Raw genomic sequence first — 27630 nt, 5'->3', positions numbered from 1 at the left:
CTTCCCAGAAAGATTTTTCAGAAAGAATTCTGGGAGGCAAATGGAGGAATCACCAGGGAGATTCTGGAGAAAAAAGAGGCACTGATGCACTTAGACTGGGTCACTTTGGGATAGTTAATGAATTGAGGATTAAAAGCCTTCCCTAGATCAGAAATGAGAACCTCTTGCACCATCAGTAAGGGGGAGACAACTTGGAAAGAGGAGGAGAGGCGTCTCTGAGCCATTTTAAAGGATACTGACATGAGAGGCCATTCTGGGTTCCTGAAGGCTGCTTGTCTGGAGGAAGAATCCCCAGGACAATGTCATTCCAAAGAGCAGCTCTGTCTTCAGCATCATCACATAACCTGACTGAGCTCAGTCTAAATGTTGTCAATTTTATTTTTTATTTTTTTAACATTTATTTATTTTTGAGAGACAGAGACAGAACATGAGCGGGGAAAGGGCAGAGAGAAAGATACAGAATCAGAATCAGGCTCCAGGCTCTGAGCTGTCAGCACAGAGCTGGTAACGGGACTCAAACCCACGAACCATGAGATCATGAACTGAGCCAAAATCAGACACTTAATGGACTGAGCCACCTTGGTGCCGCGAGTCCAAATGTTCTTCAGCACTAACAATCACATGCACCTTGTTCTTAGTTGTTCAAAATTCACCAACATACCTAGGCATAGACAGGAAGTCATGACAGACAGTGCTACCATAACCCAGGTGAGCCATGGATAATTGGGCCCTAAATTGATAAACTATTGACAGATCAGGACAGAAGTCCTTGAGGAAGTAAAAGATACTGCAGGAACAAAGTGAAAGGCTGAATCAGTGGTTTAAGAAAGAGGAGGAAAGAACAACACTAGTGTCAAATTCTAGCTCAGATAGAATTATCAGGGCCTTCAAGTTCAAGCAGTATCATGAGGAGGAAAAAATTTGGTTTTGTAACCTATGGGACTCTGGAGATATAAAAAATAATGGAAAATGTTAGAAACTGGTAACATGGAAAAGCACTTGATGGGAATTGGGAAAATATGAAATTCATGCATCACATTGAAGTGACTTTTTCAGACCTAATATTGCAATTTAGGAATATAAACATATTGCCACCAAAACATTAAAGTTGGTTATTTGCTCACAAAATTTATGGAATTTTGGGGCATAAAACTGTATTTATGGGGGCGCCTGGGTGGCGCAGTCGGTTAAGCGTCTGACTTCAGCCAGGTCACGATCTCGCGGTCCGTGAGTTCGAGCCCCCGTCGGGCTCTGGGCTGATGGCTCAGAGCCTGGAGCCTGTTTCCGATTCTGTGTCTCCCTCTCTCTCTGCCCCTCCCCCGTTCATGCTCTCTCTGTCTCTGTCCCAAAAATAAATAAACGTTGAAAAAAAAACTGTATTTATGGAAGTAAAGACATGGAATGAAAAAGAAAAACCTAAAATCTTAAATCTTCTCATTCTAATGTGTGTTTTGGCGGTGGGGGGCGGGGAGGAGGGCTGGAGATGGGCTTTGAAAAATAATTCCTCTCTGCAATCATTCATATTATAATCTTCCATTGTGTAAGATTTCTAAAAAACTCAAGAAAAGAAATAAAATCACCTAAAAGCCAATAAACTCTTATTTAATATTGGCTTAATTTTCCCCCTGCACATACGTGTATTTATATTTTGGCATAGTTGTGACCATACTCTGTGCACATCTTTTTATCTTCATTTCTGTTTTAACATGTCAGTTGCACATTCCAAAGTGATATCTACAGACCCCACTGAGAGTGGATAGATCTGGGACTAATTGAGGGAGAACTGTTTCATCCATACCAGAGTGGCATCTTCAGGAGTCAGCTAAGGACAGATGTTCCTGCAGGCAACAGTCAGGAAGAGAAACAGGTACAAGGAAAGGGGAGCAGGGGGGTCACGTCACTCAGCCCGGTACCGCAGGATGATGTCCTAAAGGACAGCCAGAAGGGAGCACAATCTGAAGAGTTCTTGCAGATATTCTGAAAATGGCAGGGACAATTTAAAGGGTGAAGCTTTGTGCTTCAGGACCATCACCAAAAGAAGCTTTCAATGAATCTATTTCTGGTTAATTCATCTTTTCATTTCTCAAACACTTCCACAGCACTACATATTCATGACACCTCTGTAAAGTGGATGATAAAATTATTCTCAGGATGCAGAGATGTAAAAAGTATTACATGTTTTTACATTTCTCATCTCACATAAGGGCTCTGGGGTCTTAAGAAGCCAGAAGAGGGGCGCCTGGGTGGCGCAGTCGGTTAAGCGTCCGACTTCAGCCAGGTCACAATCTCGCGGTCCGTGAGTTCGAGCCCCACGTCGGGCTCTGGGCTGATGGCTCAGAGCCTGGAGCCTGTTTCCGATTCTGTGTCTCCCTCTCTCTCTGCCCCTCCCCTGTTCATGTTCTGTCTCTCTCTGTCCCAAAAATAAATAAACGTTGAAAAAAAAAAAAAAGCCAGAAGAACAGCTGTGTGGAATAAGTTTAGGAATTCCCTGAGCCTGCACCAATGGGTTAACAAGACTTAGTATGAAAGTGTCCAGAATAGGTAAACGCCCCCAGCATAGAACAAAAGTGTAAGAGTGGGAAGCGGCTTTCACAGGACAGAAGTGTCCAGATTAGGTAAACAGGTAAACAAGGTGATAGACCAAGGCAGCAGGGTGATATTACCCAGAGGGGAGCTAATTAGCAAAAGAAAGGTGCCTTGTTGACCCTGAGGTAGCATGTTCTATCCATCTCATCCCACAGGCAAGTTAAGGTAGATAGACACACGGGGATTTTGTTTTGTATTGACCCAAACCCCTAAAATCGTCTTTCTCTTGCACACAAGAGTTAATGATCACTGTTTCATTGTCTCTTTCTGCATGTCAGTCATGTTTGTAAGCCTTATGATCCTAATAAATATGGAACGAGGACCCTTACTGGGGGCTCTTGTCTCCTCCCGGACATTAGCCTCTCTCATATTCAATTCTCTGTCTGCTCTCTTGCTGGATAAGAGAGAACTCCAGACTCAAAGTCTGCAACAAACAGCAACGTCCAATAGGTCTTCACTGTATTACTCATTTATTATACACACTTCCCATGCCTTCTCTTCCAAATCAGTAGCCATCACACGAACAAACTGATTCATAATTCTCCAGCTGGAAAAGTCCCTGGGCTTCTGTTTTGTTGACTTTATAAGCCAATATCAAGAACTACCAAAAATAAGGTTTAATAATAACTGCATTTGAGATAAACTATGATCTGAGGTTTTCAGATCTACAATGACTTTTTCTCAGCCTGCCTCACAGAAATCATTTATGGCAACAATGAAGAAAAAGGCTATGAACAAAACTCAAGTCTCACAAAATGATGTAAGTGATATAAGGCACTAGGGGTAGCATCATATCCCCACATTCAAAAACATAATGTAGTTGTTATGGTGGCAATGGCAAAAGAGTATCCTGGAATTATCTACCTAATTCTTATTGATTCTACTAATAGAATTTTTAGTACTTTCCTGCTTCACATTTTTTTGGAAGGAGCAATTGTTATAGAAAATGGTTGATTTTTATGCACCTGTAAAAAGAGCACTACAAAAATGATTCCATTTGCTGGTAGCTATGGTTGGTGAAACAGCTCTGGATGGTACGGTCTCTCCTGCAGGTCTATCATTCCTGTAGTTCCCAGGAAGCATCAGACTGCAGATTAAAATGGAGAGACTGAACCATATGCCAGACAAAGGAATCATGCAACAGGAGAACTCAGACACTGGATGCCTACTCTGTGTGTGTGAAGTCATGGAATAATAGGGCATCCATGCTTTCTACCTGCTGGGTCTGTATTTTTTTCTTTAATTCTGGATTACTACTTATAATAGAAAACAGGATTCTGTTGAATGAATAAAAAAATGTTCTTTTAATAGCTGTATTTTGCTTGTGAGTTTAAATACATATTGTGACATGTATCGATTGAGAAATAATTAAATATACAGAATTGTACTGAAAACATGTTTTGAGAGATCAAAACTCACTTGTAATGGACAAAGCCATCCTGAAGATCTAAGCTCAGACAAAAATATATTGGGACGATATGCCTGATTTATACAAACACTAACATTTTGGAGCTGAAATATTACCAGAGAGATAATCTATGAATCCATCATGTGTTGTCTTCCCTGCTATGAATATTAGCTGATATTCTGTCTCATGTTCTTAAAAGAATTTTTCCCTCTTTCTCTTCCTCTCTCCTTGTCCCTCTCACTCTCCTCTCTCATACGTATACACTTATTATATCACTTGTGTAGCAGGACTCAAGATTATACAATTCCAAATATAATATATCTCTCACCCAGCACAGCTGCAAAAACAAAAGAATAATACTACCAGCTTAAAATGTGACTTCCAATTGCCTCTAAATATCAGCTACAAATGAGACTATAATAGTAATTTTCTGCATTATATTGCTAACCACTGAATTATTTAGCTAAAGAAAAAAGGAGTAAGAATGACATGAAACAAAATACCTAAAGAGGGAAAGAGTTGGATTGTGGCAAAAAAAAAAAAAAAAAAAAAAAAAACCTGAAACGAGGATGCCCTGTATCTACGATGTCATTTGTCTTTTAATGCCTTTTTTTTTTTTGCTAAATCTCACTTTCCCAGTCTCTGATCAAGAACTCACTGGTAGCCTGTGCAATTTACACACTGATGTATCAACTCCAAATGATGCAAGCCCATGCCTCTCCAAATAAACAAAGGTGACTCTGAGTGACAAAAATATTTTATATTTATTGAGACTTGGACTTTCACACTTAATGGTGTTCCATCATTCACAAGAGTGTTCTATATTAGAGCATGGCTGGACGATTTACAGAGGCTCTGCAGTATATAACAATGGTTCTCCAGGTGATAACCACATCAGCAGTCGTAGCAGCAGCACCTCGAAATGTAGAAATATAAACTTTCAGGCTCCCCAGCAGGTTTAAGAAACTCTAGGGATGGGGAGGTCGGAGAATTTGCATTTCTAACAAGTTTCCAACTGAGACCAATGCAGCTAATTCAGGGACCACACTTGGAGAACCAATGAATTGAAACATAGATTCTAAATCTAGGCTCAGCCCCTGACTGACTGAATAAACCTGAAGAAGTTGTTTATCTCAATTTTCTCATCTGTATAGGGGGAGGAGTTAGTACGTAACTTACGGAATTACTGGAAGGGTTGAATGAGTCAACTGCTTAAATTCTGCCTGACATCTAGTAGGTCCTATATATGTGTTGGGAAAAAAATAAAATGTGTGAAATTGATCACATCTGTTATATTTCACCCCCACAGTCAGCTTGTCTTACCTGCTTATACTCTGCCAGCAGGTTATTTCCAGGTGGCTGAAAGAAATCAGTTTAATGCAGTGGTTCCCAGTCCCTGCTGACTATTAGCAGCACCTTGGAAGCTTTCTAAATTTGTTTGATTTCACGGTTTTGACTTGTTCGATCTAGGCTGGAGCCTAGGTTTTAGAAGACTTTAAATATTCCCCCAATCCAAGCTGAATTGGTATGTTTCTAGAATACAATGGTCATATTTGTAGATCCTCTGTTAATCAATATGAAGAACCTTATACTGCATAGAGCAAAGGTCTACTGCCATATAAGAGCTGTTTAAAAACTTGGGCTGATTGCATAATAGGCTCACACACTTAATAACGTCTGGAACTTGACATGCCTGAGGCCTTAGGATAAAATAAAGCATCTCTATTCAGGGTTAAAAAAGGTATCCTTCCAAACACTCCAGTTTGACAGGTACTGAATATTAAACACCTGTCTGGTTGAAGAAGCAATCCTTCAATCTTGGCAACACTACTGAAAACAAAGTATAGCACGTTCTTGGCATTTGAGGGTTTAACCTTACCAGTTTTTCATCCTGAAGGTCCACAGCTATGGGGATATGGATTTACTGAAACAGATTTGAAGAATGCATGCCTTCGGGCTGGTGAACTGGATTCACGAGCTACTCTGCTAGTGACTGAGCATCACCCACCCACCGGACAGCATACTTCCTCACAGTCACATACCACGTTTTCCATGGACAAAAACACGGGGGATTTGTAGATGGATGACAGGCAACACGTAAGAAATAAAGTGTCAGTGAAAGTTGAAAAGGTAGCTCTAAAAAGACACCCACAGCAAAAACTCAATTCTTAACAAAAGCAGAAGACTGTCCAAACGGTTTTATATTCCCAAGCCTGGAGATTTCTAAAGACCCTACAAATATTCCTTTTGAAGATACCAAGAATATAGTGTACACAGAGTTTGGATCTTCTATAATGGTTCATACTTTATTTAGATTTAATAAATCCCCAAGTTAATTAACTGTAAAAAAGCAATGCTTCTTATATGAAATAGAAAATAAGTTGGATGCATTTTTCATCCACGTTATTATAAAAAACTGCTTCTAAGTGTCTATCCATTATAATTATTATCTCCCTATGCCTGAAGATAGACCTTATGAGAACTGAGTTTCACATACTCATTTATGTCTGCAGAAAACCCTCTGGGCAGAATGAAAGCCACAGATTAAATTGTGGTTTACCTGGGTTCTCCCTTGAGAAATGTTAGACCATATTTCTTATGAATTACAAAAGCTAAAGAAGCAGCAGTTCTCAAAAGCAGCTGCCTCTCTTTGTGTTATCATGGGCGTGGCAGCCAGACGAAGCAGATCAGTTGGAGATACAGTTTTTTCTTAATCCTAAATCGAGGTATCCATTGCATTTACGATGCAACCCTTTATGGCAGAAGGTTTGGTTAAAGGCAAAACGTTAGCCAAAATGTTGTCAGGAAATTAAATGGTTTCTAATTGAATTAAACTAAACAGTGGCAACTATCAAAGCCACGTTCACTAGAAGCCAAGACTAGTTTTCCAAGTCACTACAAAAACAAGGTTCTGGAAAATTTCTTTTAGAGTAATTCCAGGGAAAAAAAAAAATTCAGAGGCAGGAAAGTTTGCTATTGATACCCACGATCTCTCAATGTTTTGTCTTCATGAGGCTGATCACATGTTGTTTGGAATCTTCAACTCCAGTCTTTAAAAGTCTTTTTTAAAAAACATTTTTAAATGTTTATTTATTTTTGAGACAGAGAGAATGGGGGAGGGGCAGAGAGAGAGGGAGACACAGAATCTGGAGCAGGCTCCAGGCTCTGAGCTGTCAGCACAGAGCCCAACGCAGGGCTTGAACTCAGGAGCCGCATGATCACGACCTGAGCCGAACTGGGAAGCTTACCCTGAGTGACCCAGGCGCCCCCTTGAAAGCCTTTGTCTTTAGCAAATGGTAAGTGATGGTATGCCAAACAATTCTGAACCTCCCATTCTCTGTCCCACCTTCTTCTACTGCCTAATACCTAATCTCCAGCCCGCCTCCTCTTTTGGAGCTTTGCAGTTTTCAAGTCATTTATGCGTCAGACAAGAAGACTGTGAAGACTACTTGAGACAGTGCATGCAACCTGCCTCCCACAGGGTCTAGCTCTGAGCAGGTCATAGTCATTGTCAGATTCCAACCTCTTTCTCAAGTTTCCACCCAGTGTATCTCAGTATTTATCTGCATGCTGTTTTACAAAGTATTCTATGTGCAAAAATTGGTTTTTGAAAATTATTCTCTTCAGAGCAAGAGACTTTGTTCTTTAAAGAATCAAGCAAGGTAAAAGGTCTCTCTGATAGAAATTCTACTTACATTCTACACTGATGAGAACAAAACTGGAACTCCTATTTGGAAATGGAGGGGAAAAAATGCTTGACTAACCTATTTAAGCTTCAAAGCTATGTGTATGTGTAATGAAGATTTTAGAGTTCTCCTTCCAGAAGCCACCTTCAAAGGTATTAATTTTATTTTCTCTTATTTTTCTTAAGACATTTTATCTCAGAGCTTTCTAGCAAGAATTTCCATTCTCATTGGTAGGGCAAGTGTTTTCAAACCTTTTCTTACTACTTTCAATAGTACGTCACCCCCTACTGGAAATGCAGTATATAATATATGTCTGTGTTTCTCTGGTGAAGATTTAAAGGCAATCCAGGACACTTAAAATGATGTTTATACTCCTAATCAAAGACTGTGAAGAAGGGCTTTCTGTAGGCAAACTAGATTTCTAAACTGTAGTGAGTCTGTATTTGCCTAAGAATAAATTAGTTGATAGTTTTATAGTTTCAAAGACTTGTATCCCAATGTACAAATTGAAGATTATTTCCATTAGAAATTTGATTTTTTATTGTATTTTCAAAGGATGGTGTAACTATCAATGTAAATTATGGAATATAACTTTAGTAGATTACAATCTTCTTTTTGTCCAAGAAACTTGAGAGCTAAGGCATAGTCAACTAAGTAATACCCATGCTTTAGGTTATTTGAGCCCATTTGTAGAGGAAATTTGTAGAGCCCATTTGTGTCCACAAAATATGAAATTAATATTTACTTATATTGAATAGATGATATATACCATGACTATTCTTGGTGATTTACAGATGCTATTCCGCTTAAAAATCTTCAAAAATACTTCTGAATAACAATGCTTAATAACGGTCTCTATTTAGGAATTTACTTCTGGTTGATGATATACCATGTGAATGTTCTAACAAAAACCCCAAGTATCGATGCAGTTATTCTTTCAAATCATATAAAAGCTTTATCACATTTACAAAATAAAATCAATAAATTCAATCTTACTGTTGATTCAACTTCACATTAGTACATCACAGCCTCACATACATATGATCGTGTTTTTATTATAATAGAACTTTGCCATTGCATTACAACCTAAATTAATTGCTACTTTTATTGTTTTCTATCATTCTATGGAAATTTGATTACAAGTACTATTCTTGAAAGAATAAAACTCCAATCTTAGGTAAATGGGAAATTGGCACTCAATACAAATTAGACAAAGGAAAAGTTATTTATTTGTATTAAGGTATGCTAATAGACTCTGGATTGCCCTCCAAAAGGTATAATATATACTATATGCACTAATATAAATATTTAATATAAAACATTAATGCAGGAGGATAATTTTAAAAAAGGATTCTCTGGAATTATACATAGAAATTACAAACTGAGTCTGATTTTTACAGGTAACTTTCAAACACATCATCAACAAATTTAAATATATATGTATCTGTAAGCATTTTCATTATGTAAAAAGTTTTTTCAAGTGCTTTAAAATTAAATGTCCAACAACTAGAATGTGTAAATTATAAAATTAGGCAGGAATATTAATTCTTGCCCCACTTAACTTACAAGGCCATTTGGAGTACCAAAATAAAAAAGTATCTGAAAGTCCTTTCTGAAAGGCATTCACAAATTATAAAGAATTATAAAATTGTCAGGTGGTGTTACGTTTGTAGTCACATGAATTGTTTTGATAATCGAAGTACTTCTCATCATGAGTACTGAAGGCATCTACCAGGCTTATGAAAGCGTGCTAAACAATGAAACAGACATACCCGTTGGCTTTTCTGTTTCTGGCAAAAGGAAGTCAGTGAGAAGAGAGAACTAAACAGCTGATTTGGACAATTGTGGGGAGAGGTGGGAGGCTAGATGCTGATGTGCATACATGATACCAATAATTAGACCTAATTACTAAACTGAATTGATCTGATTTATCAAATATCACTAAGTTCTGCACTGTATCTAGTCCAGTCTCGTCCTTGATTTTCTGAGACCTGCCAGGGTCTGATGCACATATTGGCAAAACATACTTTAACAATACATATGTAATATTTCTAAGACTGAAGTCTGGGCTACTGAAATTGACAACACATTTACACTAGTGATATACGTATGTATAAAGCAGTAGGAAACCAACTTATTTTCAAATTTATTTTGATATCAGTACCATTTCCTTTATATAGATATATACTAGCCCTCTAAGGAATGCTTAATTATTCAGTAAGAGGGACTCAGAGCAAGCCACCTTGATTTTTAAATATATACTACTCATTTTGCTGAGCTAGTGAGAATTCTGCATTACTATTATTAACATTAGCTATGGTAACATTCTGAAGAAGGTCAGGAGAATTTACCCTTTATATAAGGCTTGGATGGCAAAACTGCAATTCAGATCAGTTTTATCTGTTTTTACAGATAAAGATGGAATAATCAAGGCTCTGATCCAAATAATAAAAGTTAGAGAAGTAAAAATGATGTTTCTCTGAAAAAAAAACACACATCAACTGAAGCAACTTTTATCAATGTCATGCTGTATTAATAGCTTTATTAACATTAATAACCATATTAATAATCTTAGTTACTCATATTTTAGTAAAAGACTTAAGATCCTTCAATGGCAAAGCCAGAAATGGATCCATATGGGGGACAAAAGGACAATAATTAATTAAATTTCGTTCAATCTCCACTCCTCAATGCATAACCAAAGTATAACCAAAAAGATCACTGAGATTCTAGAGCATATGTTACATAAAAATACTTAGACTAAAATTATCAGCCCTCCCTAGTATTCATGCAGAGGTAGACTGATTCTCTCTTACTGCAATTTTTCTAACCAGGCTAATTTCCAGGCTTTCCTGCCCATGCAAGTAATAAATATATTAAGTGGTGCATTTTGAGGTACCTATCATTACTCCCAGAACAGGGATAGCTGAGACTAAAAATCTGTCTTTAGGGACAAACATAACTCTATCAGTGTGCCATGCAAGTATGAATATTTATAATAGATGATCCCAAGTCATATCAACGACAGGTTAAACTGTGTTCAATACCTTCCTACCAGCAATACCTTCTCACTCCCTGAGTCACTTTCATTTCCTTCATAAAACTTTATTACCGCTTAAAATATATTCATTTGTTTATGGGTTTACTATCTATATCCTTGCGATAGAATAAAAGCAGCCTGAAGGTAGAGACTCAATCCATTTTATCCCCTGCTGTATCCCCAGAGCTTGGAACAGCGTCTGGCAAGTGTTCAAAGTAATGGGTTGGCCCATGGGGCGTGGATCTCCTCCTGCATTGTGAGAAGAAATATGTTCTGAACGCAAAGTAAAGAATTTTGTGATAAGGATGGTGATTGACATATTCAAAAGCACTGAAATTACGTGACTTAATGAAAAAGGCATAAGTACACGACAGTATAATACACCCACTTAAGCCACTGCAAAACAAAGCATTGTCTCTTCATATGACTAACAGAATAACATTCTCTAACAATTAATATGGTTGATTAAAAGCATCATGTGGTGCAGTAAAATAATATAATTGGCAGCTACTTTGCAGCCTGAGACTCTCATTTTCATATCTAAATCCATTTGGGGTTGTTTGTTTTGAGAGGCTAAATAAAAGCCTCACTCAGAGTGAAACATTTTCACATAATCACAATGAAAACCAACTAAAACCAAAATTAAAACCCCAAAACTCTGTTCATTACAAAGAAAAAAAAATCATCCTAGTCTTTTGGGAAATGCCAGGGAGACATTTTGACACAATTATAAATGGACATAAGTACCAATCATTGGGATTTTCAGAACAGAATACTTGAATTGCTACATAGCACCTTGTACAAATAATGTGATGCCCCCTTTGTTCTATTTATTTTTTATATTTAGTGTTTACTTATTTTTGAGAGAAAGAAGGAGAGAATCAGAGCAGGGGAAGCTCAGAGAGGGAGGGAGACACAGAATCCGAAGCAGGCTCCAGGCTCTGAGCTGTCAGCACAGAGCCCGATGTGGGGCTCAAACTCACAATTCCTGAGATCACGACCTGAGCTGAAGTTGGATGCCTAACCCACTGAGCCACCCAGGTGCCCCCTGCCTTTGTTTTAATAGCCTTGTTTTACATTTGATGTTTCCATAAGGTAATCTGGAGATAACTCAATGCTCATGATAGTGGCAGAAATGCATCTGGAAAGTAAAGGTTGAGGATGGTAGTTAGTGAACTCTAACAGAATTTTCACCAGTCGGAAGGCTATAAATAAAAGCATAATTTTTAAACATCTAGTTAGTAGTTACTGTAGAGGAATGTGCGTAATACGACGGCATGACCACAACCTACTTTCAGAATGAAACAGTGCAGATGACTAAAAGTTACGTTTAATTCCATGCCAACGCGTTCTGAAAATGTGTTACTTCATGCAGGCCCTTCTTGATGTTCGTAAGAAATCTATCTGTCATCTTTGTGTATCGTTGTATCTGGACTGACTCTGATAATTACAAACCATGCCACATTGCAAACGTCAACATGAAGCATTAAATGAATAGCCAACTCTGACCTAGGGACCACTTCTATCTCCATGAATTACTCTGGTAGTGAGACTGAATCATTTTGTCTAAACAACACATATGTGACATAAAAGAGTACCATGCAGTTTCAAAATTTGTTTTCAAAGAATAATCTGAATAATTCTATTCAAACCATGTTTAAGAGAAGAGAGAAAAGGAAGTAAAAAAAAAACCCAAAAACCAAAAACCAAAAAACAAAACACAAAACAAAACAGGGGAAGGATGTGCAGTGGCCTGTATTGCTGAAAGAGTTCATACCTTGTCTATGTATGAATTTCATGTTCACATGTTCTACTTTCTATTGTTGTCACTTAATCACCCCTGAAAATTACTCGGGTTGCCCTGCTCAAACAGCCAGGATAGGTTCTTACACCTGATGACTGTAACCAAAACTCCCCCTTCAACTGGAGGCCTTTAGCACCCATGACAGCTTCTGAAAAAGGATGTCCTAGAGAAGCTGTTGCCCTACCCACCCCATCCCCCGCCTCTGCTTACGGTGCTGTTCCTGCAGTGCTCTTCCTTCTCTCTGTTCACCCGACAGTTCAGGCCACCAGACTGAGACCCTTGCATGTCTGCTGTGGCTTTTGGTATGGTCTTTCCTGAAAAGAGGTTATGTCTCCCCAGCAGCCCGCAAGGCCCCAATTTTTCTTTTTTGAGTTTCACTGTGTTTCACTAACAAAGCACATTACCATGATGGAAGGTGGTATTTGAAAACACAGTTAGTTAATTTGATCAAGAGTGTTAATTCATTCCCGAAGCCACATATATATGTGTGAGAGCTCTTTAGTGAGAACGGATTCCCATAAGAAAACACCACAGCGGAGATGGGCTGAAATATGTGTTTAATCAACGGCTTCAATTTTAATCTGCTGGCAAATATCGTGGAAGCATTTTTTTTTATTAATCACAATAATCAAGCCATGAATGCTTCCACTGAGTGTTATGGGCTAGTGATATAAACAATAAGAGGTAAACCCCCTGAAACAAATATCAACTTAAAAAAAAAAAACACTGAAGTTAAAAACGTGCTTTCCAGTTTAACTACAAAAATAGCAGATGCATTTGGTCATTTATGAAAAAGGAATGCTTAAATTCGAAGTCCATCAACACATATTTACTCTTTGCCTAGAGCAAGCTGCTGCTTTTAAGACAGAAGGCACTTTTAAGATACAAGAGGCTCCTGGCAACCCCATTATTAATGTATTATCATGGAGCAAACAATGTATCTCCGCTAGCTCTAGAAACATGCGGGGCATGTACAAAGCAAGGGATAGCCAGAATCAGGATGATATTTTATAAAGAGAGTGAAATGCAAATGCAAAAAGCAAGACTTGCCTATATGTAAGAAGCCAATGCCCTCAGGTAAACTTATGCATAACATTAAGAATTCCCTATTTGTAGGGGCACCTGGGTGGCTCAGTGGGTTAAGCATCTCACTTCAGCTCAGGTCATGATCTCGCGGTTCCTGAGTTCGAGCCCTGCATCGGGGTCTGTGCTGACATGACAGCTCAGAGCCTAGAACCTGCTTGGGATTCTGTGTCTCTTTCTCCCTCTGCCCCTTCCCACTCACACTCTGTCTTTTTCTCTCTCTCTCAAAAATAAACATTAACAAAAATTTATATAAAAAATTTCCCTATTTGTAGGAGTAAATGTTTATGTAGTTTTAAGATTGTTCACATAGAAACATTTTTCATTTTCAGTTAAAAAAACACTTTTTATACACACACACACACACACACACACACACACACATATTTTCTCTCAACAGTGAGATTTGTCTCCCTTAACATATCTGATTATACAAGGCTACACAATTTTCCGGGTCTGGAGTATGCTCAGCAAAAAGGTGAAGTTTGAGTGGACCAAAATATAAAAAGAAGATTAACAATAATAATAATGAAATTGCGGCTCAGAAAGGGAACATTTATGTAAACCTGATAGGACATACTCAGCGTTCATACAGTGATCTTACTTTCTGCTCTCAATGTGGTACAAAACCATAGGAGCAAAATATTCAATTGGAATAATCCTAATATAATCTTCATAACATACTAATTACAGAATTCTGCAGATCCCTTCACCTATGGAATGCGTACAGCTCATCTCCTACATAAGTAGGATTGTCACACGACTTGCAAATGCGGCCAGAAGGCTAAACAAGACCACAGAATATGCTGTTGCTAGAAATTTTCAACATTCTGGAAATGGCTCTGAAGGTGCATGGCTTGTTCCCAGTAGGAGTCTCTTAATTACTCTCTGCCATATGTTCATCTGGCGGAATCCATAGTTGCATCTAGGAACAAGGAAGCTAGGCAGTCCTACTTTTCTAGGAGGGCGTGGGATTCACTTTTTGTTAAACAAATAAATAACCCTTTGGTTGCCCTTTGAGTTACTTGGTAAACATTTTCATCCTCATGTGACACTGTAAGCTCAAGTCATCATAGAGCCTTTGCTCAGGGAGCAAGCTTCCAGGAAAACATGTAGGTAAGAAGACTCACACAAAAGGGAGCACAATAAACTTCTGAAATAATGTAAGCCAGAAGATTCCTGAGACCCCATTCCCATTTTGCCTCCTCCATAATCAGGCCAATATGTAGAAGCTTAAATTCCAATTAAACAATACTCATAACTTGTGCTTCACCTTTAGATTCAAGGATTATTCAGGGTCAGTAACCTTATTTCATCTTATTAATTAATATCAGGCACCTGCTTAAATACCAGCAAGGACACTAACCCTACCTATAACTGAAGTCATTCTCTTGCTCTTGCTCCGGACCATAAAGCAAACATGGTTATTTATAAAACAAGTGAAAATACTACTGCTAACTAGCTGAACTTCTGTTTTTCTTTTATTGTCGGGGGACGGTGGCTAAAAAACAAAAAGAGAATCTTTCTCAACAGTTAAGTCCCAGTAAGGTTTTCAATTATACTGATTTATTAAAGGATTTCAAATGACACTAGTTTATAAGTAGTAAACATTTTACTGTTTAATTACAACAGTATTCAAGATTGATGATAAAGTAATTCTGAAAGATTTAAAGTCAATTTGTTAGCAATAAAATACAAGATTAATGATAAGATATAAGATATTTATCAAACTTGTGATCGATACTGAGCTCAATTCTTGGTGTGTGTCTATACATGAATGCATGTTTCTTTTTTGTTTCCAGTTTTACTGGGATACATTTTACATATATAACATTGTGTACCTTTAATATGTACAATGTGAGGGTTTGATATCCTTATATTATTGCAAAATGATTCCAACAACAAGCTTAGTTAACACCTCCATCACCTAACATAAGTTATATGTGTGTGTGTGTGCGCACGCGTGTGCACACACATAGCATTTAATATCTTTTTAGTAAATTTCAAATATATACTACAATGTTGTTAACTATAGTCATCATGCTGTACATTATATCCCCAGAACTTATTCATATTATAACTGCAAGTTTGTACCCTTTGACCAACATCTTGTTGGAAACAATATCACTGACATCAAAAAGAAAGCACTTGTATGTAATAATACTGCAAACAATGCTATTTTTCTCTATATAGTCTTATTTTCAACAACCATTGCAAGCTGTAAAATGCAAAAGTAAAACGATGCTTGGAAATATTTTGCTCCTGTAAAGCTAATGCAGAGGGAACAAGTCACCTTGAGAAAGCTCATTAAAAACTGAAGAGTGGGGGCGCCTGGGTGGCTCAGCTGGTTAAGTGTCTGACATCAGCCCAGGTCATGATCTCATGGTTTATGAGTTTGAGCCCTGCGTCGAGCTCCGTGTTGACAGCTCAGAACCTGGAGCCTGCTTCAGATTCTGTGTCTCCCTGTCTCTCTGCCCCTCCCCTGCTCACGCCCTGTCTCTCTGTTTCTCAAAAATAAATAAATGTTAAAGAAAATTTTTTAAAAACTGAAGAGTGATACAGAATTAATACGGTTTACTTTTCAGCCAATGGCAAATTTCAATTACTTCTAAATCAAAATACTGAAAGAAATCAATTGTAATTATCCATTTTATTATATAATCACTGGATCATATAATCATATACATATAATATATAATCATATCATATATAATCATATAATCACTGAATCTCCCTATACATGAATTTCTAAATATAATAACTTGTACTATCTTACTTATGATACTTACTCAGCATCTTCTTTAAGAATGATATGTTTTGAAAAATAATTATGTAGATTTGATTGACATGGTCATGCCTTTTTGGTGATTTTTTTTCCCAGGAAAAACTTTTGTGCTGTGCAGTGCTTCTCAGAAGCTTGTAATAATTGCTGAATTGATGGTAACAATGAGTGATATATACCATATTATTGTATGGGGGAAGGGATAAACTATAAGATGGCACTTATTTGATCTGGCTGGAATTACTCTGACAGAACTAAATTGACAAAACAAAACCATGGATGAGTTTTTTTTTAAGGTTTTGGGCAGTGTGATCACTAGTGAGAAAATGGAAGTATAAAAATAGTTCATTGAATGTTTCTTCTTTAGAGATACTCTACCTTTCAGACAATTGCTAGCAATCTTGGTTTTCTATTAAAGAGCACTTCAAGAACTGTTTAATACACTTAGATACAGAGATAGTTTATACTCTGGGCAACTCAGAGAAGGTTAGACCAGATTAGACAAATGAAACATTAACATTTTGAAGCAAAGTTGTGGTGAGCTTTTTGATTATCCTACGGTTGATGTTTGGCTACATTAATTGATCAAATTGTACCTTTTCTAAGACTTCTCTAACAGTGTTGAGATAGTAATTACAAATTTACAAAGTATACATTTCCCAAATATTTACAACTGCCTCAGTTATTTATCTTATTTAAGCCTCAATTTACTTTACTATAACATTTATAATGAAATATCAATTTCATAAGGTTAGTTTCAGGTTTATTTAATTCATGCAAAGCACTTAACCCAGTGCTTAGAACATAACAAGCACTCAATTAATGGCAACTACTTTATTTAACTATTATCAGTAAGGGACCTAAATTTGACTCTTCCATTCATACTTTAGGTGGAATCCAGAGAAGAGTCAGTAATTAACTGACAAATGGATAATTTGATAATTAGGTATAAATAAGCATAAAACATATAAATGATTAGAAGTCTAAGTCTTCAAATAGAGTATATTAAATGCCTTTTTATCCCTGTCCTTCTATGAATATGTCCATTCTTTGTCCTTGTGCTCATAAAAACATTCTCCCATCAATCCTTGATACTTTCCCAAATACAGTATGTAGTTTCTAAGTTTTCCATGCAAAACATTGTCTATTTCTTGTGATCACATTTCATATAAAGTAAAAAATAAATGGCAGATGACCAGGGATTTATTAGAGATGAGACACATCCCACCAGACTCTGCGCAGTCTATAACTGAGCCTGATTTAGCCTGCACCAGACTTTCTCCTATGGTGACCAGTCAGATCTAAACCTCTGGCAGACATTAACTTTAAGAAATTGACATGTGCCACACCTTACTTTATGATTTTATCCTGAGAATCTGTGCAAGAGAAGATTCTCCTGGAAATGTTTCGTCATTTGCCTCTGACCCAATTCCAGGTTCACAAATGCAATTTATAATAATAATCTCCTCATGCACGCATAAAAGAAAGGAAAAGATGGAATGCTCTATGTAACTTTTATAGGTAATGACCTGGATATGAAAAGAATACATTACATTCAAAATAGAATTGTCACATACTCGTGTGAGCCAATATTTATTCACTTATAAAAGGAGGAGAATTCTGGGGCCCCTGGGTGGCGCAGTCGGTTAAGCGTCCGACTTCAGCCAGGTCACGATCTCGCGGTCCGTGAGTTCGAGCCCCGCGTCGGGCTCTGGGCTGATGGCTCAGAGCCTGGAGCCTGTTTCCGATTCTGTGTCTCCCTCTCTCTCTGCCCCTCCCCCGTTCATGCTCTGTCTCTCTGTCCCAAAAATAAATAAACGTTGAAAAAAAAAAATTTAAAAAAAAGGAGGAGAATTCTTATTTCATTGTCATTGGTAAACCATGTAATTTTGAGAATTATGTAAGACTTCACAAAGGCACTACATCCCTGGCAACTGTGGTAAAATGTGGTCCAGTATTAGTTAAAACAAAAACAAAAACAAAAACAAAACAAAAAACATTGGTAACAAAGGACACATCTATTTTCCTCTGTATTATTACCAGCATGCCAAAGAAGGAGAAAGGGACAGCAGTGCCTTTCAAAAAAAACAAAAAACAAAAAAAACTTTCTCAAAGAGACCTGTTTGAAAAGGAGAGCTGGAAATGCCAGGGTAAAAAAAAAAAAAAAAAAAAAAAAAAAATCAATGTAATTATTTCATTTGTATCAACTGCTAAAGAAACATTAGCAGAGAGTCTTCCAATCAGTTTGTGAGAGGTAGAATTAAGGCTTATTTTAGATGTATACAGCTGCATGACTCACAGGGGGAGGAGGAATAAATGTGTTGATTTACCAATATGTTATATCAATTATAGACAGCGTTCTGCCCAAATGCTCTTGAGATCTGTATGCTTTAGAGAGAATTAATTTAAATCTGTCCAGGTGCACATTTAGGGTTGTGTATGCAAGGTAAAGTTAAACCCATATCATATAATAAAGGCTTTTTAACATTTTATTTGTTTTGAGAGAGCATACACACGAATGCAGGAGGGGCAGAAGCAGGGGGACAGAGAGAATCCCAAGCAGGCTCTGCACTGTTTGTGTGTGTGTGGGGGGGTGGGGCTCGATCTCAGGAGAAGAAGCTTGAGATCATGACCTGAGCTGGTACCAAGAGTCCCACGCTCAACTGTTTGAACCCAGGCACCCCAGGAATTTTTTGAAGGGGAAATTCTAAGTAATTAAAAAGCTTGAAGGACACTAATGGATAGGTTCTGAGTGTAGAAAATGAAACGTGAATGTCATTGGTCCCTTTCAAAATTAAAATACTGATCAAGAATCATTTCTAATTTTTGCAGAACTCTGCAATTAGTAGATGTGGAATGTGGGGGGGGGGTAATTTCACACTTTCTCAGTATCTTAATAATGATCCCTTTTGGTGAATAATCTTGTATAAATTTGTTTTTTTTTGTTATTTTTTCCTCCTGGACTCGCAAAAGTAGAGTTAAAGATTTGGATGTCACTTGCCTTTTCCTTGTGTTCTGCACCCCATCAGTGCCATCCCCACCTCATAATAACTCCAGAAGAATCAATTAGTATATACCAACTGCTATGTTGGGTAACCTAGTTAAACCATCTCAGGTACTTCTCTCTCCAGGACTTTAAGGTACATATCATTATGGTCTTCTTGTTACCTCTGGCTTTCCAGGTGAGAAAACTGTCTTAAAGAAGTCTCCTAAGTCGTCCAAGGTCACACAGCTAGTAAGGGGCAGTGTGATCATCTGATCCCTGGTAGCTTGGTGCTGAGCCCTGTGAATTTATCACCAAACCATGAATGTACCAATTCTCACAAACATCCAACTCAAAAATCAATGTTCTTCATATAGTCTACAAATGTGGTGCTATCTACCCGTCAAGTTAGAGGAGAAAGACTGCCTTTCATTGGGAAGAAGGTAAATCAATCTGTCTTTATGATTTTTTTTTAAGTGCATATAGAAATAGAGGACTGCCGGTTGCCAGGAATTAAGGGATGGGGGATGGAGCAGGAGGGAACTAGATGTGGCTATAAAAGGACAATATGAGAGATCCTTCAGAGGACAGAAATATTCTGTATGTTGGGTCTGCCAATACCCTGTGCTACAAATTGAATATTTGTGCCCCTCCAAAATTCTTTTTTTTTCTAAAAATTTTATTAATGTTTATTTACTTTTGAAAGAGAGAGAGAAAGAGATAGAGAGCAGGGGAGAGGCAGAGAAAGAGGGAGACACAGAATCCAAAGCAGGCTCCAGTCTCCAGGCTCCAATCTATCAGCACAGAGCCTGATGCAGGGCTTCAACTCACAAACCATGAGATGATGACCTGAGGCAAAGTTGTACGTGTAACTGACTAAGCCACCCTGGTGCCTCAAGTGTCCCTCCAAAATTCTTATGTTGAAAGCTAATCACCAATGGGGATTTTCCAATGGATATTTCTAATGGAGTCCTTCCTCCTACGTTTATAATAGGAATTCCTCAACAAGAAAGTTTTTGTTTAACCCCCTTATCTACTTATTCAATTATTTATTTTTATCAGTACAGGCTTGTGGCTATTTATGGTTTTCATCAGATCCTAATGGAATACTATCATTGTTCTGTCACTCAAGCTCTTCCAGGTTGGGAAGATGCCTCATCCCCCATCCCGTTTTTAGCACCTCTCACTTTCTAGCGTCACAAGATGCTCTAAACTCGTGTTTTTTTTCCCTGCCCCAATCCTGGCATCAACAAACCGACCAAGTAGATTCCAGGGCTTATGCACAGTTCTTGTGGACCTCGCTTACAGTATCTGGTCAAAACTCTGCTTTTCCCAAAGTTAGTCACATCCTCTTCAATATGGCTATGTGGTTCATAGGTAATACAGTTGGATTCATCTGTCATGGTCTTCATTCTTTTTTTTTTTTTTTCAACGTTTTATTTTATTTTTGGGACAGAGAGAGACAGAGCATGAACGGGGGAGGGGCAGACAGAAAGGGAGACACAGAATTGGAAACAGGCTCCAGGCTCTGAGCCATCAGCCCAGAGCCCGACGCGGGGCTCAAACTCACGGACCGTGAGATCATGATCTGGCTGAAGTCGGACGCTTAACCGACTGCGCCACCCAGGTGCCCCTGTCATGGTCTTCATTCTATCTTTCCCCTCATCTTCGATTTTGTTTTTTTAATTACAAAGTAAGATCCACTCTTTGTGGTGTTCAGTTCTGTAGATTTTGACCAAGGCACAGAACTGTGCTTCAGTCTCCACAATCCACACAGAACAGTTTCTTCAACCCCTGAATTTCTCGGAACTACCTTTGTATAAATAGCCCTTCTCCCAAACACTGACCAAAGCAAGCTTTAACTTCAATTATCCTCATATATGGTTTGGAATTAATGAGAATTAAATAGAGCATTTTAACCATGTTATAATAATAATGCATCTCAAAGTCAAAAGAGACAAAGTCTAATCTGTAAAGCTCCAAACTGCTGTTGTTCTAAACAACGTTAGTGCTGAGATTTGGCCTTTAATTGGATCTAAATAGCTCAAAACTTACACCATGGATTTTTTGTCATTGTTAATTTTTCCTTCTTCGATTGCTTACATTTGGAATCTTCTAAGTAGTCTATATAGTTCAGCATTACTATTTACAGAAAAGGACGGAAATACTTGTTTGCGCCTTTTTTCGTCCATGTGGTAGACAGCCATGTTTCAGGAAAGCAGTTGGTTATTTGCCAAAGATCCCTAGAAAATCTGCCATATCTACTCCCACTGAACCCCTCTAAAGCGTGTGCTGACAGCAAATGGCTCGTGCATAGTGTGCTAGTGCAGTTTTGTGTAAAATCATGATTTTGTAATTATTGTGGGTAACAGTGGATAATGGTGAAGTGGAGTGAAAGGGAAGTGCCTGGAGCGTGTTCAGAGAAGGAAATAAAAGAAATATGTAGCACTATTTTAACAGCAAAACAAATTTTAAAAACCACTTGTAATTATCCTTATCATGATGTGATGATCACTCATTGGCCTTTTTCTATGCCTAAACAGCAATTTCTCCAAGTGTACTTCCTGGTAGTTACTACCTGTGGCGGGCTATAAAGATGTACATGAAATAATGAATAATGAGTGAAATGATCATGAAATAATTAATAAAAATTAACCACCCTTTGAGAAGACTCTCTGTATCCTTAAAGAGGAGGAGGTAACATCCAAAGCACAAACTTCACAGTTGCCCTAGACCAGCTGTTATGTGATTCTGCACAACCTACTATGTCCCTCACTGAGTTTCCTTCATAAAATAAGCCATATAATACATAACTATCAAGGTTGCTATAATAATTAAGCAAGTTCGAGCATTTGCAGTACCTAGAACATGCACATATTTTCTTAGATGATAGGGAAATCTGATTATATGAGAGTAGTGGTGTTTAATATTTTCATCCATATATTTTTATTAAATAACTATGATTCCAAGGAAGTTCAGTGTGGTCAGATTATTCAGATAAACTTAGTAGTACTCGTCTTTCAGAAATGATGAGATAATATGTACTGATATGTCTAAATTCTTCTCTGTGGTTGCTATTTTATAGACTGTGCAAATTCCTGGAAGACTGACCCATGCCTGTTTCTTGTCTGTATGTATATATCTTCCAACAGTAGGCATACAAAACCACTGGAACAAGTGAATAATAAATGTTCATATCATGGTAAGACCAATATATAAGGTGAAAGATAGTCAGGAAATACACTGGGCACATTAAAAATGTCCATGATTTAAGTTCTTTGAGGAATCAGAGTGACACTCGTCTTGGGATGAGTGAGTATGTTGTAGCTCATTTGAGTCTATACTTTTTTTTCTTTTGAGGTAAAATTCGTATATTAGTTTTAGGTGCAGAACATAATAATTAGGTATTTGTATATACTACAAAATAATCAGCACAATAAGCCTACTTAACTTCTGTCACCATACAACTGACCCCCTTCATCCATTTTGCCCACACTTCAACCCATTTCCCCTCTGATAACCACCAGTCTTTGCTCGGTTTCTATAAGTTTTGTTTTCTGGATTCCACATAAAAGTGAAATCATACAGTATTTTTCTTTCCTGTGTGACCTATTTCATTATTAACATAATGCCCTCAAGATCCATCCATGTTGTTGCAAGTGGCAGTGAATCTTCCTTTTATTACAGCTGGGCAGTATTCTACCGTGTGTGTGTGTGTGTGTGTGTGTGTGTGTGTGTGTGTAGTCATGTGTGTCTCTTCATCCATTCACCCACCAATGGACATGTAGGTTGTTTCCATATCATGGCTATTGTAAACGATTCTGCAATAAACATGAGGGATGCATTTATAATTTCAAGCAAGTATTTTTGTTTTCTTTGTTCATTTCCAAAAGTGGAATTGCTGGATCATATGGTAGTCCTATTTTTAATTTTTTGAGGAACATCCATACTGTTTTCCAAAGTGGCTGCACCAATTTACATTCCCACCCACAGAGCACAAGAGTTCCTTTTTCTCCACATCCTTGCCAATGCTTGTTATTTCTTGTCTTTTTGATAATAGCTATTTAACAGGTGTGAGATGATATCACATTATGGTTTCGATTTGCATTTCCCTGGTAATTAGGGATGTTGAACATTTTTTCATGATTGTTGGCCAACTGTATGTGTTCTTTGGAAAAATGACTATTTAGATCCTCTGTCCATTTTTTAACTGTTCTTTTTTTTTTTTTTTTTTTTTTGCTTTTTGCTATTGACTTGAGTTCTTTATACATTTTGATTATTAATACCTTCCCAGATATATGATTTGCAAATATTTTTTCCCATTCAGTAGGTTGCCTTTTTATTTTGTTAATGGTTTCCTTTACTGTGCAAAGCCTTTTTAGCTTTGGTGTAGTCCCCTTGTCCATTTTTGCTATTGTTTTCTTTGCTTTTGAAGTCAGATCCAAGAATTCAATGCTAAGAATGATGTCAAGGAGTTTACTTTGCATGTTTTCTTCCAGAAGTTTTATGGTTTCAGGTCTTACTTTCAATTCTTAAACCATTTTGACTTAATTCTTGTGTATGATGTGAGACAATGTTCTAGTTTCACGTTTTTTTGTTTGTTTTTTTGTTTTTTTGTTTTTTTGTTTTTTTGCATGTGGCTATCAGTGTTCCAAACACCATTTATTGAAGACAGCCTCTTTTCCCCACGGAATATTCTTAGCTCCAACATCATAAAGTAATTGACCATACATGCAAGGGCTTATTTCTGGGCTCTTAATTCTATTCCATTAATCTGTCTGTTTTTATGCTGATACTATACTGTTTTGATTACTATAGCTTTGTAGTACATCTTCAAATTGGGAAGCATGATATCTCCAACTCTGTTCCTTTTTTCCTCAAGATTGTTTTTATTATTTAGGTCTTTGGTGATTCTATACAAAAGTGTGGACTGGGTAGTATGGACAAAATAATATTAATTCTTCCAATCCATGAGTGCAGAGTATCTTTCCATTTTGTTTGTGTCTCCTTTAATTTCTTTTATCAATGCCTTACAGTTTTCAGTGTACAGTCCTTTCACCTGTTTGGTTAAATTTATTCCCAAGTATTTTATTCTTTTCAAGGCCATTATAAATGGGATTTTTTTTTCTTAATTTCTCTTTTTGATAGCTCAATATAAGTGTACGGAACCAAAATAGACTTCTATATATTGATTTTGTATCCTACAACTTCACTGAATTCATTTATTAGCTCTAAAAGTTTTTTGGTAAGGTCTTTAGAGTTTTTCTATATGTATTATCATGTCATCTGCAAATAGTGACAGATTTATTCTTCCTTTGCAATTTAGATTATTTTATTTCTTTTTCTCACCATATTTCTCTGGCTAGGGCTTCCAATACTATGCTGAATAAAAGTGACAAGAGAGGGCATCCTTGTCATGTTCCTGATCTTAGAGAAAAATCATTTAGCTTTTCACAACTGAGTGTAATGTTAGCTGTGGGCTTGTCATGTATGGCCTTTATCATGTTGAGGTACATTCTCTCTATACCCACTTTGTTGAGAGTTTTAATCATAATGGACATTGAATTTTGTCAAATGACTTTTCTATATCTTTTCTATATGAGATAATCATATGATTTTTATCCTTCATTTGTTAATGTGGTATATCATGTTGATTAATTTGTAGATGCTGAATCATCTTGCATCCCTGGAACAAATCCCACTTGATCACAGTGAATGAATCTTAGCATATTATTGAATTTGGTTTGTTGATATTTTGTTGAGTATTTTTGTGTCCATGTAGATCAGGGATACTGAGGTGTAATTTTTTTTTTTTTATTGGTGTCCATGTTTGAGTTTGGTAGCAGAGTAATACTGGCCTCACAAAAAGAGTTTGGAAGCACTCCTTCAACTTTTTGGAATAGTTTTAGAAGAAAACATAGTAAAACTTTGAATGTTTGGTAGAATTCACCAGTGAAACAGTGTTATCCTGGACTTTTTTCTATTGGAAGGTTTTAAATTACTATTTCAATCTTCTCACTAGTAATCAATCTATTCTGATTTTCTATTTATTCATGATTTAGTCTTAAAAGATTGTATGTTCTTAGTAATTTATCCATTTCTTCTGTTTTGTTCAATATGTTGGTGAGTAATTATTCACAGAAGTCTCTTATGATCCTTTGTATTTCTGTGGTATCACTTGTAACTTCCTATCTTTCATTTCTGATTTTACTCATTTGTTTCCTCTCTTTGTGAGTCTACCAAGTTTTGTCAATTTTGTTCTGTCTTTTCAAAGAAACAGCTCTTGGTTTTATTGATCTTTTATTTTTTAATCTCTATTTAATTTATTTCTGCTCTGATCCCTATTATTTTCTTCTTTCTACTAATGTTGAGCTTTATTTATTCTTCCTTTCCTAGTTTTCCAGGCATAAAGTAAGATTGTTTGAGATTTTTCTTGTTTATTGAGGTAGGCCTATATCATATAAACTTCCCTCTTAGAACTGCTTATGCTGTATTCTATAGATTTTGGGTCATTGTATTTCCATTTTCATTTCTTTCAAGTTATTTTTTAATTTCCTCTTTGGTTTCTTAATTGACTTACTGATTGTTCAACAGTATATTATTTAATTTTCACACATTTATGGTTTTCTATTTTTTTCTAATTGATTTTTAGTTTTCTACCATTGTGGCTGCAGAAGATGGTTGATTTTAATCTTCTTAAATTTACTGAGTGTTGTTTTGTAGCCTAACATGTTATCTATCCTTGTGAATGTTCTAGGTGCACTTGAGAAAAATGTGTATTTTGCTGCTTTTGGATGGAATGTGCTGTATATATATCCATTAAGATCATCAGTCTAATGTGTCATTTAAAGACAATATTTCCTCATTGATTTTCTGTCAAGATGATCTATCCACTAATGAAAGTAAGGTACTAAATCCCCTACTATTGTATCACTGTCAATCTTTCCCTTTATGTCTGTTAATATTTGCTTATATATTTAGGTACTCCTATGTTGGGCGTATAAATATTTATAAATGTTATATCTTCTTATGGAATTGACTCCTTTATCATTATGTAACGTCCTTCTTCATATTTTATTACAGTCTTTGTTTTTGAAGTCTATTTTTCTGGTATAAATATAGCTATACCAGCTTTATTTCCATTTGTTTGTAATATCTTCTTCCGTAGATTTTCAGTCTGTGTGCCCTTAGATCTAAAGTGAGTCTCCTGTAGGCAACATATGGATGTCTTGATTTTTTTTTATTCATTTAGCCACTTCATGTGTTTTAGAGAATTTAGTCCATTTACATTTAAAGTAATTATTATAGGTGTGTATTTATTCCTATTTTATTCATTGTCTTCTGGCTGTTGCTATAGTGACGCTGTTCCTTTCTTCTCTTACTCTCTTCCTTTGTGGTTTGGTGACTTTCTTTAGTGTTATGTACAGTTTTTTTTCTCTCATTATTTTTTGTGTGCCTACTGTAAGCATTTGCTTTGTGGTTACCATGAATTTCACATATAATAGTCTATATATAAAAAACAGCCTATTTTAATTTAGCAACAGCTTAAATTTGAATACATAGTAAAAACTCTACATTTTTGTTCCACCCACATTGTTTCTGATGTCATGTTTTACATCATTTTATTTTTTGTACATCTTAGCTAGTTATTGTAGTTACAGTAATTTTACTACCTTTGATTTAACCTTCACATTCGTTTTATAAGTGGCTATTTTGACTGTGTATTCACCTTTATCAGTGAGGTTTTTACTTTTATATTTTTTCTTATTATTAGCTAGTGCCTTTTATTTTCAGCTTAATGAAATCCTTTTAAGATTTCTTATAAGACCAGTTTAGTGGTGATGAGTTCCTTCAGCTTTTGCTTGTCTGGAAAATTCTCTTTCCTTCAATTCTGAATGATAACCTTGTGGAATAGAGTATTCTTAGTTAGAAGCTTTTTCCTTTCAGCACTTTTAACATCTCATGCTATTCCCTTCCAGCCTGCAAGGTTTCTGCTGAAAAATCAGCTGATAGCTTATGGGGGTTCCCTTGTATGCAAAAAGTTGCTTTTCTCTAGCTGCTTCTAAGATTCTATATTTATCTTTAACATTTGGCATTTTCATTTTAATGTGTCTTCATGTGGATTTCTTTGAGTTCATCTTATATGGAACTCTCTTGGCTTCCTGGACCTGGATGTTTGTTTCCTTCTCCAGCTTAGGGAAGTTTACAGCCATTATTTCTTCAAATAAGTTTTCTGCCCCTTTCTCTCTCTCTTCTCC

General features: G+C 36.7%; 1 protein-coding gene across 1 annotated transcript in view; it reads right to left on the bottom strand.

Annotated features, from left to right (window-relative positions):
- CHSY3 (chondroitin sulfate synthase 3) overlaps positions 1-27630 on the bottom strand; it is a 284180-nt gene that overhangs the window by 78842 nt on the left and 177708 nt on the right. The window lies entirely within an intron of this gene.

Source organism: Leopardus geoffroyi, chromosome A1 (assembly GCF_018350155.1).
Source record: "Leopardus geoffroyi isolate Oge1 chromosome A1, O.geoffroyi_Oge1_pat1.0, whole genome shotgun sequence".
Classification (NCBI taxonomy): Eukaryota; Metazoa; Chordata; class Mammalia; order Carnivora; family Felidae; genus Leopardus; species Leopardus geoffroyi.
This window is presented reverse-complemented; position numbering and strand designations above follow the sequence as displayed.